We start from the raw sequence: 16781 nt of genomic DNA, 5'->3' as shown, positions 1-16781 counted from the left end.
TTGATAGAGTTGATAATTAGAATTAAGGAAAACGTATGGAAGTTTCTCACATCTAACACTGGCCAGAAACACTCTGTTGGGCCCGAGTTTGTGTGTTCCAGGTAATAAATTTCCAAATAAAACTAAATTCTAGCCAGTGCCACAGCTCAGTAGGCTAATCCTCCACCTGCAGCGCCGGCACTCCGGGTTCTAGTCCCAGTGGGGGCACTGGTTCTGTCTCAGTTGTCCCTCTTCCAGTCTAGCTCTCTGCTGTGGCCCAGGAAGGCAATGGAGGATGGCCCAAGTGCTTGGGCCCTGCACCCGCATGGGAGACCAGGAGGAAGCACCTCGCTCCTGGCTTCGGACTGGGGCAGCGCACAGGCCATAGCGGCCATTTGGTGGGTGAACCAACGGAAGGAAGACCTTTCTCTCTGTCTCTCTCTCTCACTGTCTAACTCTGCCTGTCAAAAAAAAACAAAACAAAACAAAACAAAAAAAAAACACTAAATTCTTAGACTTACATAAATATTACCTTATAAAAATTCTATTAAAGATATCAATTTTATTTCTAAAATGGAACATAACAAAGAAATGCAAAACTTTAAAATACACAATGCTAAGGTACCTGCACAACTATGACCATATCTGCATACAACTCTGCCAGCCTTTCCCCATGTTTTATACAACCATAATCAGGTTCTACTTAGATTTTTTTCTGATTATTTTCACATAAGAGATTTCCATTTCTTCCATTAAAAAAAAGTCATATGGTTGCAAAATATTCTCGAGCATTATTTTTCAATTGAACAATTCATTACAAATATAGAGGGTTAAAAACAAAGAGTAAGGGGCAGAAGTCTGGCCTAGTGGTTAAGAAGTCCATGTTCCACATTGGATATTCTAAAATGTTAAGTACCTAAAATCTCCACTAGGGGAAAGTTAATGGTATAATCCCCAACTCACAAGAGGAATAATCGAAACTTACAGAGATAGTGAAATTTTCCCAGAGTCACAGAGCTTTCCAGGAAACAGCCTGAGTTCAATCATATGTCTGATACCTTATCATCCTTAATCATGTTGCTTCAGAGTACTCTGCTTAAATGGTACTGATGCCATGATGAAAGAAGGTGCTTTTCAAATTGCATCAAATTTCTCATTTTGTTTATAAAGGGAAAAGTCAAAAGAATTTAAGTCAAAGGATACATTAACTTTTACAAAAATCCTCAATGAAATAAAACAGTACAATAAATAGCTTTTATCTAATAGTCTAAATTGAAAGATGTAATAGTAAAATTAAACATTAGACATTAATAACAATCTAATTCCCACATTTATATAAGCTATTCTGAATATTTTAGTAAGCTACAAAGTATTCAAAAAAGACACGATTATATTCTTAAAAAGAGGTCCAGGGGCCGGTGCTGTGGCGTAGTAGGTAAAGCTACCGCCTGCAGTGCCGGCATCCCATATGGGCGCCAGTTCGAGTCCCAGCTGCTCCACTTCCGATCCAGCTCTCTGCTGTGGCCTGGAAAAGTAACAGAAGATGGTGCAAGTCCTTGGGCCCCTGCACCCATGTGGGAAACCTGGAAGAAGCTCCTGGCTCCTAGCTACAGAATGGTGCAGCTCTGCCCATTGAGGCCATCTAGGGAGTGAACCAGCAGATGGAAGACCCCTCTCCCTCTCTATCTCTCTCTCTCTCTCCTCTCTTTGTGTAACTCTGACTTTCAAATAAATAAATAAATCTTATAAAAAAAAAAAAAAAGAAAAAGAAGTCCAAGTGATTCTTAAGTTTAGAGAAAAGGATTCACATATTTGCAAATACTTCGAATTTTTTTTACATTCCCCGGGCAACAGAGTTCCTGGAATATAGTATATATTTAAAGACTGGGAGGACCGACACTGTGGGTAGCGGGTAAAGCTGCTGCCTGCAGTGCCGGAATCCCATTTGGGTGCCAGTTTGAGTCCCAGCTGCTCCACTTCTGATCCAGCTCTCTGCTGCGGCCTGGGAAAGAAGTAGAAGATGACCCAAGTCCTTGGGCCCCTAAATCTGCATGGGAGACCCAGAAAAAGCTCCTGGCTTCAGACTGGCGCAGCTCCAGCCGTTGAAGACATTTGGGGAGTGAACCAGTAGATGGAAGACCTCTCTCTCTCTGCCTCTGCTTCCCTGTAACTCTGCCTTTCAAATAAATAAACAAATCTTAAAAAAAAAAAAAAAAAAAGAATGTGGGATTTTTTTTTTCTTTTTAAATTTTTTACTAGAGAAGCAATAGGAAGTAAGATAGAGAAAGTGCTCCACCATCAGCTGGTTCACTCCCCAAATACCCACAACCGCCACGGGAGCCCAAGCTCAGAGCAGGGAACTCAATCCAGGACTCCCACAGGAGTGGAAGGATCCCAACTACTTCAGCAATCATAGCTGCCTCCAAAGGACTGCATTAGCAGGATGTGATGGAAACTGACACCAACCAAGGTGAGAATGGAAACCAGCAGTACTAACCAGCATCTTAACCACTAGGCATAAAGCTCCGCACCTCTGCTTTTTAAAATTTGCATTCTCTAATTCAAAAGACTGAATAATTATTCGATTAAGAACTTCAATGGGGGCTGGCACTGTGGCGTAGCGGGTAAAGCCGTTACCTGCAGTACTGGCATGCCATGTGGGCACTGGTCAGAGTGCCGGCTGCTCCACTTCTGATCTAGCTCTTGCTATGGCCCAGGAAAGCAGAGGAGGATGGCCCAAGTCCTTGGGCCCCTGCACCCATGTGAGAGACCCGGAAGAAGCTGCTAGCTCCTGGCTTCGGACTGGAACATCTCTGGCCATTGGGGCCATCTGGGAAGTGAACCAGTGTATGAAAAACCTCTCTCTCTCTCTCTCTCTCTCTCTCCCCCTCTCCCTCTCCCTCTCTAACTCTGCCTTTCAAATAAATAAATCTTTTAAAAGAAAGAATTTCAATGAATTATGATTCTTAGTTGCAAATGAAATCGTAAAGAAAATCCATAAACAAGAAGAAATTATTTACCAGCAGAACACACAAATTGAGTGTCTGTGATCTATGTATATATCATTACATAGAGAACCCTCTCCTTGCCACAAAATGAATCTGACAGGCATCTTCAGGCAGTTCCTTCCAATGTCCCTGAACATTCAGAGTCAGGCTGCAGCAGGAGCGGCAACAGCAGCAGCTGGGTCTAGGGCCTAAATTAGCAGGGAAAGAAAAGGGGGCCCAGCATTGTGGCATGGCAAGCTGAACCACTGCCTCCAATGCAGGCATCCCATATGGTCCACTGCTCATCCAGCTCCCTGCTAATGGCCTGGGAAAAGCAGAGGAGGATAGCCCAAGTGTTTGGGCCCCTGCCACTCACATGAGAGAGCTGGATGAATTCATCTCCTAGCTTCAGCCTGGCCCAGCCCTGGCCATTGTGGCCATCTGGGGAGTAAGCCAGCAGATGAAAGATAACTCTCTCTCTACCTCTTTCTCTCTGCCTTTCAAACAAATAAATCTTTAAAAAAGAATTAGAGAGAAAAGAAAGAAAAAGCCATACTGGAGCCAGCACCAAAGCTCTGCTCCCTGGCTCAGCCTCATGGCAGGACCAGCAGAAGCAAGCCCGGGCAGAGCCTCCAGTCCCCTGCTAGCTCACCAACACCTTCTCCCCACCTGCCCCAGCCCCTTACTCCTGCTCCTTCCCTAGGGACGCTCACACCAGACATCCCTCTGTGCTCAGAAGACCACCAGCCCACCTTCATACAGGGTCCTTTCTAAACAAAGGTCATGATATTTAGATGCTTTTTATAGAGTTGTTTTACATGCAGGTTACCAATTCATACAGGTGTTTCCTGGTTGTGGCAAAATCCATGCAAAGAGTGCATGAGCAGGACTTAAAATCTGAAAGACATGGTGAACATGTGCAATGCAACGATAAGGGAATGGGAAAACCCAATTCCTCCAACCCTGATTCCTCTTCACAAGACCCATCACCAGGAAGTTTCCTTATTCTTAAGTGAACGTTACAATTTGAATTACTACTATGCACTTGTAGATAATAAAGATGATGTCTTAATTCTCACATGACACACAACGCAGTAGCTAAACATGGAATACAATCCACAAAGGCTCAGTGAGGGGCCAGCACTGTGGCGCAGCAGGTTAATGGCCTGGCCTGAAGCACCAGCATCCCATATGGACGCCGGTTCAAGTCCTGGCTGCCCCACTTCCAATCCAGCTCTCTGCTATGGCCTAAGAGAGCAGTAGAAGATGGCCCATGACCTTGGGCCCCTGCACCCATGTGGGAGACCAGAAAGAAGCTCCCGGCTCCTGGCTTTGGATCAGTGCCACTCCGGTCATTGTGGCCATCTGGGGAGTGAACCAACAATGGAAGACCTCTGTGTGTGTGTGTGTGTGTGTGTGTGTGTGTGTAACTCTGACTTTCAAATAAATAAATCTTTTTTTTAAAAAGGGTCAGTGAAAAATATGAGTGTGTATTTTATACACATATACTCACATATAGAGAGCAAACATAGCATAGGTTAACAATCTGAATTTAACTGAGGGGGGTAGGTGGTTCTAAGATCACTGAGCTTTTCTTTCCAACTTTATGTATATTTTAATTTCTCACGATAAAACAGAGAAATCAAATAAGACATCTGCTAAACATCCATGTTTACAAGAAGTATTAACAATTTTAGGTTAAATTGCCAAGAGTATTTTTCAAACACTGCCACCAGAACAGTCCTCCACATTGCTTATAAATCAGTGAGTAAGGAGAAACACTGAGTTGCTGGCATACAGGAAAATGAAGGCCGCGTTTTCTCCTCTCCTTAGAACATAATTACCACCTATCAGGGACGGCACAGTACATCAAACCCTGGGAACTTCGCAGGAACCACACAAGCTAGCAGGCAGTGGCTCTGAGCACTTGTCTATCAACTGTGTGATTCTGGTGACTCAACTTCTCTGGGTCTCAGTGGCCCCTGTTCTCTAAACTGTTCCCTCCTCTCTCTCCCTTGTAAGCAGGCAATGTCAGGCCCTCACTTAGAGCAGCTTCATAAGCGACCCACCTGCCTCTGGGCCTGACCGCCTCAAATCTGTCCTGAACGGCACTGGCACTACCGCAGCAATCCGCCTGCATTTCTTTGATGAGATGAGGACACTCCCCCACCTCTGCAGCAGCTATAAGACAGAGCCCATTATTCTTTTTTTATTATTATTATTTGAGAGGCAGAATTACAGAGAGGGAGAGACACACACAGAGAGAGAGATAGGTCTTCCATCTGCTGATTCACTCCCTAAAGGGCCACAATGGCCAGAGCTGTACCACTGCAAAGCCAGGAGCCAGGAGCTTCTTCTGGGTCTCCCACACGGGTGCAGGGGCCCAAGCACTTGGGCCTTCTGCTGCTGCTTTCCCAGGCACAATAGCAGGCAGTTGTATCAGATGTGGAGCTGCCAGGACTCGAACTGGCACCCATATAGGACGCAGATGCCGCAAGTGGAAGCTTAACCCACTAAACCACAGCAATGGCCCTAGAGTCCATTACTCTTAAGACAGCCTACTTTAAGCCAATCCAAGATCCAGCCCCACTTTATCTGCCTTCCTATTTCCCAGCTCTACTGTGTAATAAAGGGCAGGGCAGTGACCTCTGGTAAGAGATTTGTTGGTGATGACAGGAACCAACATCCACTGAGTTAACTGCACTGGCGGAACTGTGCTCACAAGCAGGTCCCCAACACACTTTACATCACTTAATGCTCATGAATTCACAAGATAAATAAAGTAAAAAGCCTCATTTCCCAAGGGAAGAGACAACCTATTGAAGGAAGTTGCCGAAAGTCTTAAGCTGGGTACCAGGAACAGCAGGACTTAAACCCCAGTCTCCCAGGCTATAGAGCCGGGCCCTGAAGCATCCATACCTTCCCTGCCCCTTCACACAGCTTCAAGGGATGTTTTAAGAGCTGTGGATGGACACTCCTTGGCCCACAGTTGGCCTTTTCTAAGGCTGAGAAAGCACTTCATTTTCCTCACTTACCTGTATATTCATTGCCATAAGTGTGTTAACATTTCATATTATTTTAAAATATATAATTTTTAAAAATCTGTCAAAAAGATAGATATGAACCATGAAAAAAACCAAACAGGTCACTCATTGAAAACCCCGCTCACAGGCAGGCAAGTGCTTGTGGGTTACTCCTCTCGTTCCTGGCCGAGAATGCCTGCTTCCTAGACCACCCCGACAAGGCTCCCTAAGGAGACCCATCTTCAGAGCACTGCAGAGCTGCACAGAAGGTTTCTGCAGATGAGAAAACCAAGGAACAACAAAGCCAAGTACAAGCAGATCATGTGCTCTTACTTGCTTTAGAAAGCGTGATTTGTTCGTGGTCTCTCTGAGAAACTGTCACAATCTGTTAAGAAGAAACTTAACTAGGAGACTGAGGGGGAAAAAATCTGTGCATATAAAAGGGAATCCCTTATAAGCAGTAATGTCAAATTCTGACAACTTATCAATAAGGTCAATATTTAAAACATGCTATTCAATCCCCAAAATGTATCCCTTTGGACATACACACACACACACTCACACAAACACTCACACTCACATGACCCTCCAGAGAGTAAACCAACCAATCTTTACTTCTACTGGAGTCTCAGGACTTAATTAACCCATACACACTCCTAAACAACAGATGCTAACTCTAAGAATAACAAGATAGTATACCAGGGTAATCACAAATAAAAAAGCAAAGACACAGAAGGGAAATGTGACATTATTAATATCAAACAATAGATAATTCAAGACAAGAGTTAGGAGAAAAATCAGACTCATACTGTTAATTACAACCTATAATGAATATGAAACAGCCAAAAACCTCAATGTATCCATTATAACAAACTTAAATACATAATACAAAAACTATTCAAAACATGAGAAAGTGACAAAAACACAAATATTGTGAGACACATTATTCTAAAACTATGACCAGTTAAGCAGAAAAAAAATAAAGTTGTAAAGCCCTTACAGATCAATATGCATAAGGCATCAGAAAACTATGAAAGAACAAGAATTAGCAATTCTGAAAACAAGCAATAAAAGTAGCCAACACATGTGGAAATATGAGTATGTTCACACTCCTTAGAAATAAAAACACACAAGGCAGTAATATTTTTTTCTACCAGGTTGGCAATTATGTTTTCAATAGCAGCATCTATTACTGGAAGGGTAATAAGGAATACAACTATTTTATATACTACTGAAGAGAACACAAGAATTAGCTCTCAGACATCACATAAAAGGCCTTTACCACCAAACACCCTTCTCCCCAATTTATAAGGCCTATGATGCATATCACATAGCTTCAAATTTGAGACAGCAGGGGCCAGCGCTGTGGTGCAGCGCGTTAAAGCCCTGGCCTGAAGCGCCAGCATCCCATAAGGGCACCGGTTCGAGTCTCAGCTACTCCTCTTCTGATCCAGCTCTCTGCTATGGCCTGGGAAAGCAGCTGGGGCCCAAGTCCTTGGGCCCCTGCACCCATATGGGAGACCCAGAAGAAGCTCCTGGCTCCTGGCTACGGATTGGCGTAGCTCCAGCCATTGCGGCCATCTGGGGAGTGAACCAGCAGATGGAAGACCTCTCTCTCTGTCTCTACCTCTCTCTGTAACTCTTTCAAATAAATAAAAATAAATCTTTTAAAAAAAATTTTTGAGAGGGCATCAGTTCATGATGCTAAGGATATGGGTTCCAGAGCCAGATGACACAGTTCTTCACTTCCAAACTACAGCACTCAGGCAGGTCAATTATTCCACTTCCACCTGAAATAATGGCTCAACTGTACTCACTTCTTAGGGCTGCAGTGAGAACTGCATTGATGCAAAGCACTGAGGGCACATGAGACATTCATCTCCTAAATACTGGCTATATACTGGCACTTGGATTTCTCATAAAGATCTTCTTTTTAATTCATTCAGTAGCATTTACTGAGTGCCCCTAATGAGACATATGTATCTGTTCAAATCACTTCAAGTAACAGAATCTTCAAGTACAAAGTTTAGAAAAAAATAAGACAAAAAACTTGCACACATATCATCACTTGGTATCAGGGAATTCAGCACTGCCTGAGGGACAGAGAGGCAGCAAGGCACCCTAGAAAGAGCACAGCCATAAATTCCCAGCACTCAGTGCGCAGCATGAGGGAGTCACTTGCTGTACTGTCTTCACATCTGTTTGTTTCCCATAACCACTCACAGCATTTTATCCTTGCTGGTTGACTTAGGTATCTACTGTGTCACAAGGGCACCTCCCAGATCAGACTGCATTATTTCATGGCCATTCATCTTTAGTACATCATTCAGAGACTCTGCCCTTTGAACCAAAGTTTTCAACATCAGCAGTACTTAGGACTCCTGAGAATAAACCGAGGCCAACAGACAAAACTCTTTTTGTGACTACAAACAATTCACTGTATTCTTATGCTTCTGTGCTTCATTTGTAAGCCTACAAGAAGTATTAATTTTTCCAATTATGTAAAAGCCATGCAGTTTTCAATTGTTTTCTGAATCACAAAAATGATACAATAAGAGAATATTGTCCTATCACTGCTAATAATTTCAGGAATATGTGCCAGTCATCCATTTATAGGCAAATTTTCCACAAAAATCAATCTGACTTCCCCAGCATAAATAACCCTATGGAGGGGGAAATTTGACCAACTGAATAGTTCCCTTAGCACCTGTGAAATGGTAAGACATATGCCTGTTTACGATACAACAGAAAAGGTTTCTTATGGTAGAAATGAAACAATGACAGTATACATGATTTATAATGTTTAAATCTATTCTTATTGGATATAGATTCCTTCATCACAGACATAACTATTAGTTAAACAAGGCTGATAAAAACAGAATTGTGTGCTAGTAGCTAATTCTAGGGAGGAAGGGAGAAGGTGAAAGACACACTTCATAGCTCACTGATAGGACTGCCTCTGAAGAGGAATTTTAATAACTTCAGTCAAGGAGCACTCTAAACAGTGGTTTATCAAAGAATTTACATTTTTCAAAAAATTTGTTTATTTATTTAAAATCAGAATTACAGAGAGAGAGAGAGAAATAGAGATCTCTTCCATCCACTGGTCCACTCCCCATATGGCCAGTGGCCAGGGCTGGGCCAAGCCAAAGTCCAGAACCAGAAGCTTAAAAGTCTCCAACGTGGATGGCAAGGGCCCAAGCACTTGAGCCAACTTCCGCTGCTTTCCTCAGGCCATTAGCAGGGAGCTGGATAGGAAGTAAAGCAGCCAGGACAGAAACCGGTGCCCGTCCAGAACGCTGGCATTGCAGGCAAAGGCTTTACTCCCTAAGTTACAATGCTGGCCCCAGAATTTACATTTTTAATTTAGAAAATACACACACACACACACACAGAAAAGCCCTCCTTGACAATAACCCCAACCTGCAGTCCTCTGAGCCCTGATATAAATCCCTGAGATTCCTAGATCAGTGTAGGCTGCCTCCCGCAGAGTTCACTTCCAAACCTCAGGCTCCATAATTCCACAGCTCCACACCACCGCATTTGGCTCTCCTTTTGCCTGGAAAGCCAGAAAAGGCCATTCAAGTTATCTTTCCGCCCTAGGGCCAAGCTTCATCATTCAACCCTTTCCCACAAAGCCACCCTAAACATCTGTGTTCCCACAGCAATTCACACAGACCTCTATGACTCTTACACTGCAATTTTGTTATTTTATTATGTCTAGCTCTTTGAGAATTCTAGAAGGCCGTGACTATAACTTACTTACTACAGAACTCTTAGGACATACATTAAATTCAACAGTATCAGAAAAGTATCAGAAGCACCCAGCTACACATGAATTCTGTTTCAACTACATAAATCATGGCCCACAACCCCCACAAACCCACACATTCCAGATAATTTTAAAGGAAGTCTCACACTTTATATTACTTCATCTGTAAATGTACTTCTAAATATTTCTTTGAAAGACAAAGATCTCGGGCCAGCACTGTGGCATAGCGGGTAAAGCTGCCACCTGCAGTGCCAGCATACTGCATGGGTGCCGGTTGAAATTCCCACTGCCCCACTTCCAATCCAGCTCTCTGCTATGGCCTGGGAAAGCAGTGGAAGATGGCCCAAGTGCTTGGGCCCCTGCACCTGCGTGGGAGACCCAGAAGAAGCTCCTGGCTTCAGATCAGCGCAGCTCCGGCCATTGTGGCCATTTGGGCAGTGAACCAGCGGATGGAAGACCTCTCTCTGCCTCTGCCTCTGCCTCTGCCTCTCTGTAACTCCGTCTTTCAAATAAAATAAATAAATTTAAAAAGGCAGGCAGGCAGGCAGGCAAAGATCAGTTACAGGGGCCAGTGCTGTCACATAGCAGGTGGTGCCAGCATCCCATACAAGCGATGGTTCATATCTCAGCTGCTCCTCTACCAATCCAGCTCTCTGCCTATGGCCTGGGAAAGCAGTAGAAGATGGCCCAAGTCCTTGAGTCCCTGCACCCGTAAGGGAGACCTGGAAGAAACTCCTAGCTCCTGACTTCAGATTGGCCTCGCTCCAGCCATTGCAGCCATTTGGGGAGTGAACCTGCTGATCGAAGACCCATCTCTCTCTCTCTCTCTCTCTCTCTCTCTCTCTCTCTCTCTCCCCCTCTCTCTGTCTGTAACTCTACCTCTAAAATAAATAAATAAATCTTTAAAAAATCTGTTATAAACATAACCACATTACGAATGTCACAGTTAAATCCTTAATAATGCCACATGATCAAGTATTCAGTTGGTATTTACATTTATTCAATTGTCTCCTAGACTCTTTATTTTTTCTAACTGTTTAATCCAGGTCTAAATAAAGTTCATCACTGCAAGTGGTTAATATAACATTTAATGTCTGAGCTTTTGTAATCTCTAGAGTTTTCCCCCTAAAGATTGTAATCTTAGCTTCTTCTTTCCTTAAAATTTATTTCAAGAATTGGTCATTTTTTCTATAAATTTCACAAAAACCAGAATTTTGCTCACTGCAACCCCACATTCTCCATCCTCTCGACTTTCTATAACATGGCAGTTCCATCTAAAGGGTTACCCTATTCAGGCTTGTTTCTCTCACAAGGACAGTAACCCTGGATGACTCCACCAGGAGGCAAACCATTGCTGGTCCTTCCTTTTGAGGCATTCATCGCCTCTCATGGTCACTGTTAGTTTCCATCGATGCGCTCATCAGTGGGGTGCAAAGTCACGATGCAATCACTCTACTACTCTTTCTTCACTTACTAGACAGGATGGAATACATGTTATCCTCCTTCCATTATCCCACTTCATCTTTTAGTGGGGATAAAATACCTTTAATAAGACAGAAACTTCCTCTTATCAACCATCGAGTCACTCTGAGATCCAGCACACACACGATAAGTACAATGAATGTTTCATTCTTTCCCGTTCTTTTCTAGCTTTTAAAAAGAACACATCTATTACTTAGCACTCTCCAAAAGTAGTTACATGTATTTTTTTTTTTTTTTTGGTCATCATTATGAATTCATGTTGAAGAATTCACCCAACTGCAGTTGTCATCCTTGTTATCCTTGTTAATGATCAAATGCTCCCACCCTCACCAAAGCGGAAGCCTCTTCAGGTTGACTACAGAGTACAGATCTTTGATGGGCTCCTTGCATTCTAGTGCAATAAGGGTATTCCAGGATCACCCTGCACTTTTCCGCTCTCAATTCGAAATTATTCACTTCAGCAAGAAGAACCTAACTGCTAATCCATACTTGAATCTATCTTCTGCGTACCATGAATGTTTTCCAAAGTAAGTAAGATGAGTGCTCAGCAAGGTCCAATTCCTGAACTGATTTTTTAGCTAAACTGCATATATGAACAGAAACTACGATGCAGAAATGTATACAATCATCACTTCATCCTTATTAAAAGAATTAAAATTCTTAACCACTCAAGACTCAAGGCCTTCAACTCATAATGAACCAAAATATCTACCAAAGAAACTTTGCGCTGCTATTACCATAAAATTCAGCAACCCAAATAAACAAGGTGGTCAGTGTAGACATACTGGGATACTGGGTTGGGGATGATAGTGAAAAGAACAGAAAGAAAAAAAAAAAAAGCCTTCTTTACTATGATTCTCCTACAGTAAGCCCAGGGAACACAATTCAAGGACAACCACAGGAAGCTATCTGAGTAACGCTTTAATCAAGGTGAGCATTTCAATTAAAGGTTGTGACCTTCATGAAAATGAATAGACACTGTTCAATTAGGTATCGTGAGTTTAAAACGCACATAAACATCTGTGATATCAGTTAGTCATATTACCCAAAAGTCACTGTTACAATAAACTGAACATCTTTTCAAAGGCGAATCTCTGCCTTGAAAACACTAAGCCTCATTCTCACAATCACAAGGACAACAAAATCATGTTTCATGCACTATGCTTGCGAGACGCCTCAACCAATGGTCTCAACGGGTCCCAAAAGAAGTTTGAGAATACTATTTTCTGTTCCCATATTTGTTACTCTATCAATAGAAGCATCAGTGTTTTATCAGGGTGCTGACAGCATAAGCCAGATGCTTAAGAACATATGCAGTTGCTAATTTACAAAGTTTACTGCCCATTCTAAGAGTAGCCTAGAGAAAGAACAGCAGATATAGCCACTGCAGCACCTGCCAGGTCAGAGATTACTTTGACAATCAAGAACTTGCTCCGCTGAAATGCTGGGCACAGGGACAAGTGAACTTGGAGTCCCTGCCAATGTCTGTTCACAGAATTTGTCTGCAGCCCTTCTACTAGTTCTGGAACTGTAGTCCCTTAACTTTAATCACTGAAATTTCCTCATCTGAACTGGGTGAAAATGGAACAAGCCTATTCTCACTGCGTATATAGTTGATTGTACACATAATTTACTAGATCTGATACAATGTTTAGTCATTTAATGACCCCTTTAGAAATCTGAAGTTCCAACTTAATAAGTAAAAATAAATCTAACAACAGAAAATTTCAGTTCATGATTAAAAGGTACAGCGGTCTATAGATATGACTAATAAAAAACCGAACCTCAAGCGTGTTTTACTCACCATATTTAATTGCAAACCGCAGTTATTTGTAAGTTTATCAACACATCCTCATTTTGTGAACTCTGAACTCCTCCACATATTTGTAACAATGGGAATATAAAGAATAGGTAACTTTTTCTGCCCATATTCTACAAGATTATAATTAAGCATGTTAAGATATTATGTTTCACAAATTATGTCATAAAATTTTCACCTCACTCACAAACCTTAGCCAACTGCCAATGTGTCTCTTTCAGGTGATAAGCTCAAATATTCCAAGAAAACTATGAAATAAACATTTTAAACTTCTCAAATCAAAGTTGTACAGAGCAAATCGTGATCATTATTACAATAATTAAATGAACACTTCAAATTAGGTAGCCAAGGAGGAAAGAGGGATATAAAAATAAAGCAATCTAGATACATCTAACCTTATACCAGCATAAATTCTATTTGCAACAGTGACTTAAAATGAAACAAAAAAATTGAAAGACACTGGAGGGTGCTGTTTTTGTTCTTTAACATTTAACATTGCTGAGACATAACCTAACAAAAGGTGATAAATGTAGTTGTTAAAAAAGCAGCCACATTCTGCACAGCAAATACAACTGTAAGAAAGTTACAAATAACCAATTAAGAAATATTAGTGACTAATATTAAAATAGCTAATTCCCCTCAGATAAAGTACTTAAAAACTGAAGGGGGGAATCAACAACTCAATAGAAAAACAGGAAGGATAAGTTGTTCACAGCAGAGGTAAAGGGCTCATAAAAATATGAAAAGGCGTTCAACTTCACTCCAATAAGGGAACTACAAACCTAAAGTACCCAGGGTGGCAAAAGTCTAATCGTCTAAACACGTCTGGCATTTGGTGGAGTGGTTAAGACACCAGCTCATAGCTCTAGCTCCAGACTCCAGCTTCCAACTAATGTCGTTCCTAGAAGACAGAGGTGATGGCTCATGTAATCAGATTCCTGCCAGTCTCCTGAGACCAGGATTGAGTTTCTGGCTCCCATCTAAATCCTGACCAATCCTGGGCATTGCTGGCACTTGGGGAATGAACCAGCAGCAGATGAGAGTGCTCTTATCTCTCTCACTCTCCATTCCTCTCTCTTGCTCTCTCACTCTCCGTCCTTCTCTCTAGCTCTGTGTTTCTTTACCTCTTACAGAAAAAATTTAAACCACTGAGCAGTCTTTCCATAAAAGCATGAAAAAAGTAAATTGTCATATACTGGTCCAACGATGCATGAAAGGAAATCTGGGCCGGCGCCGCGGCTCAACAGGCTAATCCTCCACCTTGCGGCGCCGGCACCCTGGGTTCTAGTCCCGGTTGGGGCCCCGGATTCTGTCCCGGTTGCCCCTCTTCCAGGCCAGCCCTCTGCTATGGCCCAGGAGTGCAGTGGAGGATGGCCCAAGTGCTTGGGCCCTGCACCTGCATGGGAGACCAGGAGAAGCACCTGGCTCCTGGCTTCGGATCAGCGCAATGCGCTGGCCGCAGCGCGCCGGCCGCAGCGGCCATTGGAGGGTGAACCAACGGAAGGAAGACCTTTCTCTCTGTCTCTCTCTCACACTGTCCACTCTGCCTGTCAAAAAAAAAAGAAAAAAAAGAAAGAAAGAAAGAAAGGAAATCTGACAACAGCCTTCAAAATTACGAAAGCACATATCCGTTAACCCAGCAAATCCACTTCCAGGTTCATGCAGGAGTATGTACACACACACACACAAAATGTATACAAGCTGACTCATAAAGCATTGTGTACTACAGCAGAAGACGTGAAAGGGCCCAGCCATTTACAGTAAAAAACAAAAATAAAAAAGCAAGGCAGGAAACAGCAAGGACAGTGCGATATTATTTGTATGCAGGGTGAATATCTACACTCACATTTGTTCCACAGCAAATTTGGAGGAACAGGCAAGCAAGTTTCCGAGCAGAGGGACCAGGGTGGTGGAAGGACAGCGGTGAGGGGTACATTTTGCTGTCAATATTAATACTGTTGTTCCCCTCAAATATTAAGCTATATGCTATATCACATATTCAAAGACAAATGAAAGTTTATTTTTAAGGCCAAAAGAAGAAAAGGGAATCTCAGCAATGTACATGCTTGGGACCAAAACACAGTGCACAGACTGGAAAGCATAATCTATTTCTCCTGTACATTCATCTCATTGTATCAATGCTTGGTTTCATTTTTATTAATCATGACATTCACTCACTTTCACTACAAATCTCACAAAATTTATTCCAATATTTAACCTACACTGAGAGGTGTTCACTTTTTTGGAAGCAAACATGCTCTTGTTTTATTACTACGTATCCCTCTCTACTTTGGGTTGGTATTTTAAAAAAATAATAAGATACACAATATAGTGATTGCCAGAGTTATGCTCAGACATACACACTGGATGTTCCAAATGTATGAAATGCAAACCGGTAGGGCCAGTGCCGTGGTGTAGTGGATGAAGCCACTGCCTGCAGTGCCACATCCTTTATGGGCAAAGGTTCGAGTCCTGGCTACTCCACTCCCCACCCAGCTCCCTGCTAATACACCTGGGAAAGCAGTAAAAGATGGATCAAGTCCTTGGGCCCCTACACCTGCGTCAGAGAACGGAAAGAAGTTCCTGGCTCCTGGCTTCAGATCAGCCCAGTTCAGGCTGTTGTGGCCATTTGGGGAGTGAACCAGCAGGTGGAAGACCTCTCACTCTCTCTCTCGCTCTCTGCCTCTGCCTTTCACATAAATCTTTAATAAAAAAAAAAATGCAAACTGGCATACTGATAATACCAGTAACAACTACATACTATATATTTCTAGAAGGGAAACAGGATACAATAAGATAATAAAGGGTCTTCAAAAAAAGTTCATGGAAATGCATATTAACAAACAAACTAGCCATAAATTTCAAAACTTCTTTGCACCAAAATAAACTTAAAATTTCATTTTCCCACCAACTTTTTGAAATACTTGCAAAACTCCACCCCGGCCCTTCAGTGATATAAATCCTTAGAGAAAATCAACTGCACCAGAGAAAATCGTTAAAAAACCTAGAAAAGTGTATCTTTTATAAACCTGAAAACACAACCAGTATCCCCAAGAAGCTGAAACAACTAGCGTGACCTGCCACATCACCCACCAATTACCGTCTCTGAAGTGAAACGTAAGCAGTCTCTTTGCTACGAACTTACGCTTCATGCTTTACTAAACAAGATCAAATACACCTCCTGAACCTTTAATTTCTGAGATGAGAATTAAAGGTCTAATTCCTCCCCCATATCTCTCACGCCCAAGTAAAACACCCCTAGAAAGGGGTGCAGAGAACGGCGCGATCCCGAATTCACAAAAGCAGGGGCGGATTCACTTGCCGTCTCCTAAAAGGCACGGAATCCCCGGGTGAAATCTGTGCACAACCACAAAGGACCATTGAACTCAGCCCGAATCGGTAACTGAGCCTTGGAGACCTGTCTCCGTGACGTGAGTCTTTCCGACTTTTTGCTTTAATAGCAGAATGGGAACGATCCGCAGATTCTCTAAATCCCACCATCCGCGCTTCTGCCACCGAAGACGGCCCCGACGGAACAAACCCAGCGGGCGGGAGCCACCAGGTGCGCCCCGCACGCGGACCCGCAGGAGGGCCCCGTCGGGCGCGGCGAGGCGTCCGAGCAGAAGCCCCTCGGGTGCGGCGGGGTCGCCGGGGTCCCGCGGCCGGTCGCCCACCGCCGAGCCCCGCCGCGCTCTGGCCGGCGGGCCGGTCCGGGAGTC

General features: G+C 43.0%; 1 protein-coding gene across 31 annotated transcripts in view; it reads right to left on the bottom strand.

Annotated features, from left to right (window-relative positions):
- Positions 1-16781, bottom strand: part of UACA (uveal autoantigen with coiled-coil domains and ankyrin repeats) — a 109419-nt gene that overhangs the window by 90995 nt on the left and 1643 nt on the right. The window lies entirely within an intron of this gene.

The sequence above is a fragment of the Oryctolagus cuniculus genome, chromosome 12, assembly GCF_051225735.1.
Source record: "Oryctolagus cuniculus isolate XC-2025 breed Fujian yellow rabbit chromosome 12, ASM5122573v1, whole genome shotgun sequence".
NCBI classification, from domain to species: Eukaryota; Metazoa; Chordata; class Mammalia; order Lagomorpha; family Leporidae; genus Oryctolagus; species Oryctolagus cuniculus.
This window is presented reverse-complemented; position numbering and strand designations above follow the sequence as displayed.